Source organism: Bolinopsis microptera, chromosome 7 (assembly GCF_026151205.1).
Source record: "Bolinopsis microptera isolate Bmic1 chromosome 7, MBARI_Bmic_1.0, whole genome shotgun sequence".
Lineage (NCBI taxonomy): Eukaryota > Metazoa > Ctenophora > Tentaculata > Lobata > Bolinopsidae > Bolinopsis > Bolinopsis microptera.
Genome location: NC_087078.1, coordinates 19,687,586 through 19,696,013, shown reverse-complemented (window position 1 = coordinate 19,696,013; position 8,428 = coordinate 19,687,586).

Here is an 8,428-nt window from a genome sequence, read left to right as displayed (position 1 = left end):
TCGATGTTGGACGTTTCATGACTATTTTCATCGGCTAACGATCGTAACTAATATCTCTGATAATATCGTAATTATCCTACCCTGTCGGCATAATCAACATGATGACGAAGTAGCAATTTATTTGATAACTACTTGAATGTATGCCGTAATGTGAGGATATCGGAAAATTCCCCACATACCGGTGATCGGAGCCATTAGTAATACTTATATGGCATCAGTAATTTTCAATGTTTATCTACACCGAGCAGTTTGTATACTCCGTCTATGTTTGGACACTGCTGCAGGTTCAGCTGCGGTTTAAGCTTGAACTTTATAAGTCCGACTTAAATATTTTGACTTTGTTGTGTTGTTGTACGCCTACTATTAGTATTATTATCCCCATTATATTACTAGACTTAATTACCACAGCCGCGCTGCGTGTATTGATCAAGATGATTGCCGGCCAGCAGCTCGTGCTTTCTAATGAACCAGCAATTATCAGCTATAATTGATAACGGTGTGTGTAAGTACAGATATCGGCAGCTATGCAAGTTAGTGTCTACGCAACCGGCAGCTGATCATTATTATCCGACGTTCGTTCTAGTTGTGCTACGTACTACATCGTTGTAAGCAGCCACCGATCGACAAGACTCGTTATGTTAGACTTGTAATGGCGTACAAAAAGATAAGGTTAACTGTGGTTCCTTGCTCTAGACGGGTTGGTGGCTTGTTTTTTAGTGCGCTCTGTCGTCAAATCATCTCATCACTCTGGGATTGTGAGAGACCACCAGAATTTCGCTAAAAGATTGATCCTAGTAATCCGTCTACCTTCTATTCGAACATTACATGGTAATTCTACTGTTAAAGTTTCTGATGTAATATGTATGAATATTTATATTATGTATGAATATTTATTACATCAATGATTACAATTCATTACTGTTTTTGTGCTAACCATGTCCTATCCCGACCGGGGTATCTTTTATCTTTCGCTTCCCGTACAGTTTTTAATAGAAATCCTTCCTCGGCTGTCATTGATTTTACTATTTATACGGTTTTTCTTAAGAATTATTTATTATATTTATTACCTTTGTGTCCGTACCGATATTTTGTTTTAGATTAGGTTTTTAGATTGCGTAAATGAAAGCTATATTGTGGCTATGACTACAAATTGTTCTTACAAATTAATATTTTTTATTAAGTTCTTAAACAGTAACACGATTTGATTCCAGTAGTTAATTTTATCACATTGAATAGTCCGACTGAGCATTGATGAAAGATTATTATATGTGACAATAATAATGACCAAAATATCAGACTCTCTTCTTTATCTTAGCTGTAAAATTAGTAAAATTTATCGAATATTTCACATATGTAACAGAGTCGATATATTTTAATGTTGCCATGGGTTGGCAAGTGCCACCTGAAGTTGTTTAAACTTGTAGGTTTTCACAAACTATCCCTGTCAAATAAACACCTAACAGTAAACCTTGTCTTATGTAGTAGTGGGTAGGTAAACCTTGTCTGGACTCTTGAGACATGATAATGTCAAACCTCTCGCGGCTAGTGCCTTATAGTAATAACTGTCACTTTGTCATTGTGACCTTGTTGTAGCATCAGTTTTACTACCTTTCTTGTAAGCAGCTGCATCACGCAAATATTGGCCCGATTTGCCAAAAAACAACAGGTTTTTCTTCAAAGACTGCCAGTTCACAATTTATCACAGTGTTTCGTCCGGTAAAATTGTAATTTCAAGCCGTGTTGGCCTGCACCGTGCACACCTACAGTATCTTTTCGTGACCTCTTAATGACGTGAAATTCTCTGAATTGGTCCGTTAACAGCTCAGGATCACATGAGGTGGAGTTTACTTTCAATGATTACTGATGAACTGCAACAGTAAAGAGTAGTCTCACTGGTAGGATTGACGGGTACTTGGAGTGAACCAGCAGATTGATTACAGTGCGGTGTAATTATGTACTCATCCATACGTAGCTAGCAGCTAGTTAGCAACTAACTAGGTGTCACTTATTCTTTCCTTTCCCCTGTTTATTCTACACGTGTACACAGTGATTTCTACTCACAGTGTTTTGAAGTGGCCGCTGCTGGACAGGTAATACATCCTTGGTTTCCCTTGATTTAGTGCGAGGGAAATGTTTCATGCTGGCTGTTGGGTTCAAATGTCACTTTGGAATCATAATCATAACAAAGGTTGCCTGATGATAGATCTATAACAACAATTTTACTCACTACCGTTTTCCCATTACCCAGCACTATTAGTGTTTTAATCAAATTGTTGGTAATTTGTGACGCACGGAGGAAAATGATGGAATATGTATTGTAAAATCCGGATTGGAGTATTATTTATGAGTCGCATTGTTGTAATGTATTCTGGGTAAAATTATCTTTATCCCGGTTGTTGCGACAAGTAAAAATGCTCTTATTAGGGAAAGGAGATTACTCAATATGTATTGATATATTCGCACGGTCTCGGTTTCAATTTAAATGCGAGTAGAAGTGTGAAACTGCATTATTTCTTGAAAACATGCTAATTAGTAAAAACCAAACCACGTTGGCTGCCAAATGACATGTTACGCTACTGTGCAAAGGCTGAATTTTATGCTTTTTATCTTAACCATGATTTCAGCTGTCCCTCATCAAATTCTTAGTGGAATGTATTGTTATATAATGAGTAATGTGATTATCGTTGTTTACCTTCAAAGATCACTCCAATCCAGCGCCAGCGATACTAACATTTGTCACTTTTTCACCACCAAAATTTCTCCGGAAATTATGTTAAAAAATTTAAAACACTGTTGTTACAACTTTTGAGACAGAATCTGAATACTTTGTTCATTTTCAGAAGTGGCCAAACCCACAAAAATCTTTCCGTCTCAGTGATTTCAGACTTATTGAAAAGTGGCCCACAACTTTTATTTGTCACGTCCGGTTTTTGCTTTTGCTTTTTTATGTTGCCGTACAAATTTATACGGTCATTATTTTAGTAAAAAACTGTACCTACTTAACGTCAATGGAATTAATATTAATGGACCGTTATTATTACAGCGGTTATTATTACCACAGTAACGGTAGTTTCTCCAAGATATCGTCTTAATAATGGTCGACTAACCTTCGGAACCCTATGGAACCCTATGGAACCCTACGAAAACCCTTCCGTTTCATATTAGCGCTGTGATCGCCTAATATTTTAAGTGACATCACCGTCTACCCGAAACTTGTTAAATCTCATTTTTATACAAGCGTCTAGTGGGGAAAAGAACTAAAGAATGTTTCTTCGTGACCACTCGAACAATCACGTATATCTGTACTGAGTAGTCTCACTAGTCAGTACTGACGTATCATAGAGTATTCCCATTTCTCATACTTTTTCTCCCTTTTCTCTTTTTCTCTTTCAGGCATACATATATATTATGCATTACATAAACATACATATTATGCATTACATAAACATACATATTATGCATTACATAAACATTCACTAGTTTTTATGAATGACGAATATTCAATATAATCGTTTGTTTGATATAGCCTGCATCGTTGTTAAGGGGTCGTTCACATATAACGTAATCAGCCGAGGGGATGGGGATTGGGGGGGGGGGGGGGGGGGTTCCAAATGCTTACGGTTGATTAGGGGGGGGGGGGGTTTGGTCGTTGATTACGTAATCAACATTTTCTTTTTTACCCTCTAGAATAATAACAATTTGACAATATTTTAATTCAAATTCCACTCAATTTCACTCTAATACTAATAATGATAAAATTTAGAAATTGATCGAATATCTGGCTATAATAGTAAGTAGTTTAGAAGGTGCTTGGCTCGATATCATAATAGCAAGATCAGGGTAGCATGAAACGTAGAGAAAATTGTTTTTTACAAGTAGTAGTACGCGAGTACTTAGTACATAAGCTGCCACGCCACACGCGCCGCACATCTGACATCATAATCTGCCTAATCAGTAATCGGCATCATAATCTGCTTGAATACAAATTGCTACCAAAATGGTCATACTCATTTTAATGAATCTATGTTATCTACCTTACAAGACATATTTATTTGGATCATAATTCTGGGGATCAAAATTATTGGGGAACGAAAATATGGGGATTTTTTTTCAGAAATACAGTAATTCAGTACGAAATTTCAGGAATTCAGTACGAAAATATGGGGATTTTTTCCCATTTTTTCCAAAAATCCCCAAATTTCGTACCATACAAATATGTCTCGTAAGGTATGTCGTATGGTTGAAATGACAGATTTGAACGAAATACGCAAAACACTCTTGAGAAATACGTATTCGTATGCCGTACGTTTATAAGATACGCTACGTACTTAACATCCTTGATAGCCTGTCCATATTACCGACTATAATGACTAACCGTAACAGCAACAATGAGTGACGATTAGGCGACTTTGGAAAGCGAACAGTCTGTAAAAAATCATCAATAGTGCCATTCCGCCGTGGTTTACGTTTAGAACTTACGATAGCGGAATATGGATAATTCATTTGCTGAGAATGATCCTTTCTGCCGAAAATATTTGAGCTTTAATGAGAAAATTGTTCTAAAATTTAGCATAGATCTCGCAAGGCCGGGCGTGAGTTATTAACGTATTGTTGGGATTATTTCATTTTGTTTTACCAGTTTGCACTGGTTCGCATTGTCAAGAGCCGTGATGTTCCCTACAGATCATTAAAATGTCTAAGTACTCAGCTCACAGCTGAAGACGATTTACACATGTTTTTTGAAAGCTCCTGCTAAAACAAACTCTTCGTATCACTTACATGTTTTAAATAATCCCCTCCAAAATGTCTAGAATTTAGACAAGAAACTTAAAGATTTATCAATTTTATCGATGGGCCGTGGTACGCGAGTACGACAGTTAAAAAGAACAATGGATGCTACATTTAATGTATAAACGATCTCGTTGATTTGCAGGATAGCACATTCTTGGTGTCCAGCAATTTAGAATAGTCTATTTCTTGCGCTCATGCTCTTAAAACTAATTATTTATAGACGTTTTTAATTTTAGTTTGCAGGCGATGCAAATATAAAAAGATCGCCGTTGACGAGTATAATCACCAATTATAGCATTTGTCAATCATCGCTTACCGTGGTGTATTAATTAATAACACAAATCATGGCATTTTACTAATTTCATCCAAATCTCTTATTTCTCTGATCTCTCAATTACTGGGATACTTGCCAAGTTATTTATTTATAGTAAAAGTGATAAGTACATTAATTAAGCTATAACACTCAGTAAGGCTGTAAGTGAGTGTCATTAGTATTCCATTTACCGTTCAGAATGAACTTGGAGTGAGGTGGAGTGAAGCACGCCTGAATTGGATATTACGTAATCAGCCGAGGGGGAGGGGGGGGTCTCCAAATGATTACGCTAGTGTAATTTTGATACAATAGCTATGACTATGTGCAAAAATGATTACGGAGGGGGAGCTGGGGGTTAAATTCATTACGTAATATCTGAAAGACCCCTAAGAATGCTAGGAATCTTACAGTTACAGCTGTCTGTTATGATACGGATATTGCTATTCGAAACTTGGAAAACACCCAATATCATATAATCATGACATTCTTTTGTTTTATGCCCATATCTTGCTGTTTAAAAATAACCTCGTACGTTTTTTTTTTCAAGAACATTCTTAGATTATTTCTTCAGACAGTAGTCCAATTAAGAAATCAGTTCGAGAGTAAAATTACCGTGAAGAAAATATTTGTTTATGTTTTGAACTTTCATGTTTTATTTCACATTCCCATCTAAAATATAATTCAGTTAACCAGACTGCATGTTGTGTTGTGACTGTCCAACCCTGATATACTCTATTAGTGCTTGTGAGGATATTAATATTTGTTTCAAATAATTGAAGCCCACCCGACCATGTATCATTGACAAATAATAGTGCAATTATGATCGTAAAATTGGATATTAATTGAAGTATTTTACAATCAATTAATCATTCTACACGACCCTATAATTGGATAAATATTCTGAAATATTGGAGATTTTCAGCTAGTATTATGATTATGCGCCATTGGAAATATGTGACCAACCTGAAAATTTGTACATTTGGGGATATCGTGAAATATTCATTTACCGCAATAATTCGTTTTACCGGCTCAAACTGGCATTAAAATGTGCAAATAGTTTTATATTTTCGTCACAACTAATAATAAATCTGTGTTGCCACCCTATTACTGATTTCAAGATATGAGCTTTTTTGACAGGTCGAAAACTTGATGCTTTCGTTTTGCCCTTTTGTTTCTTGAACAAAACCCTCTGAAGGACTTCTATTTTTCGGACAGAACTTAATTATTTTCTAGCCTTTTTGATATTTCCTCAAGCACAGTGGCGTAACGACCGCCCCTACCTTGGAAAAGCGAGTAGAGTAAGATGCACAAAATACATAACAAATTACAATTACAATGAAATAGACGATACTTAATTGTAAAAGTTATAGATTTCATGACTAAACAGTCTTTGATCGAATAGTCATTAATTGTATCCGGTTAAAACAACTACAAGTAATTGAGGATATAAGTAGCGTTACAAATACAATAATCTCACTTTAGTGATCATAATGGCCATTCAGAAATTAAGTTACGAATTAGTGTAATTTGCAGGTCGACCCTAGTCTCTAAATGATTCTTTAAGAAAAGCATTATTTATGTTACATAAATCGGTCCTTGCTCTCGAAATTTACTCTAAAATAAGAAGCAACCTTGGGAGGTTTGTCTGTATCATCTTGTGCTTAGTATACCTCTGTTCTACAATGTTTTCACTATGGTAAAAATTTCGATATTAAACTTGAATAAAATTTATTAAAGCTTTTTAATTTCTGGCATATAAACACTGCCCACAATTATATGCCTTAATTTTAAAAGTCAATGTTTTGCTGATAATTCGTTTTCGGTTAAATATATTACAGAGAGAATATGTTTTGTTTGGGAATACTTAATACTTGGTGTTTACGTGATTGAATCGATTAACGAAAGATCACGATATCTTACAAAACATGACAATATTCGTTATATTTGCATGTGATATGCGGAGCCCACAGGTCTAGCGTTTAGCACGAGCAGACGTAGAGGAGCTCAGTTCTTTGTCTGGTTTTTCGTTTTGCATTACTAGATTTGTAGATTCCGCCGCCGTCTGTTCCTGGAATTTCTTACTGTGATTAAAAGAGAACCGAGAAGTTGTTAATTGAATAATTAGCGAGTTCACAACAATATTATAATGGTATTAAAGCTCAAACTCACAACGTCAGGTCACTTTAAATATTAAACACTGAGTAATCATTTTAGTACTTTTTCCACAAGTTGGAATCTCTTGCCATTTTCTGACACTGATCGAATCTAAAATCAACGTTTCTCTCGGCTAACTGCTTTGTAATATTGTACCAGATTAGGCTGTGAAAAGAAATGGACTGAAGTGTCACCTCAGATTATTTGTTAAATAGTAGTGTTGATAGAATAAATTACTGAACAATTTAATCTTTCATCACAACAATATAACTACAAATAATTTTAGGTGGCCCTACATTCTATGTTCTTTGCGGCTGTGGGCTGAAACTTTAGTGGGTATCACAGAATGGGCAAGCTTAGAGTTAGAGATGTTGATTCAGATATCAGATATTTTTTCCTGAGACTGGCTTATAACAGCAGTGCTAGTCAGTCATTGTTCCGTGCTAGTCAGTCATTGTTCCGTGCTAGTCACTCATTGTTCTTTCCTAACGTAAAAGATTATGCTTAAGAACAGCTACCTAGAATATGTACTGAATCTTATGACACATGGGTTAATTTTTGAAAGTTTGATCTGTCATCCTGAAAATTACCAATCTTACCGCTGTCATAACTGCTGGGACATTTTGAAATTCTTACGGATTGCACTTACAGTTTTTTCCACGAAGATTGGGTTAGACTTAGAGATTTAACCACAAGGTACGTTTATGATCATTTTCACCTTATTTCATCAACTTTTTAATGAAATAAGGGATGCTATCTGATTTCAGTCATAACTCACATAGCGGTGGGGCCTTTTAGGGTGCTTAGTTCCACTCTTTAGCATTTTTCACGTACGATTAAATTGTTGTCTTGGTTGTTGAGCGATTTTGTTCCGAGTCTTGGTGTAGAGTTAAGTAGACCTAGGCCTTTCTCGGCCTGGGACTTGGTATTAGACCTCCATCAAATGACATAGTACTCGGACTCTGCCGCAGTGATTCAGAGGAAGGACTATTTTGCTGCGGTAAAAAAATCAGTGCTTGGTTCGCCTTCTTTTTGATACAGTTTGATGTTTCACTCTCTGCTCTTTAATCGATTAATCTATGGTATACGGCCATCTACAATCTACATGGGACATCAGCTCTGTCAAATTTTCAATTCACCGAATATAAATATAATGTATAGTTTAGAATA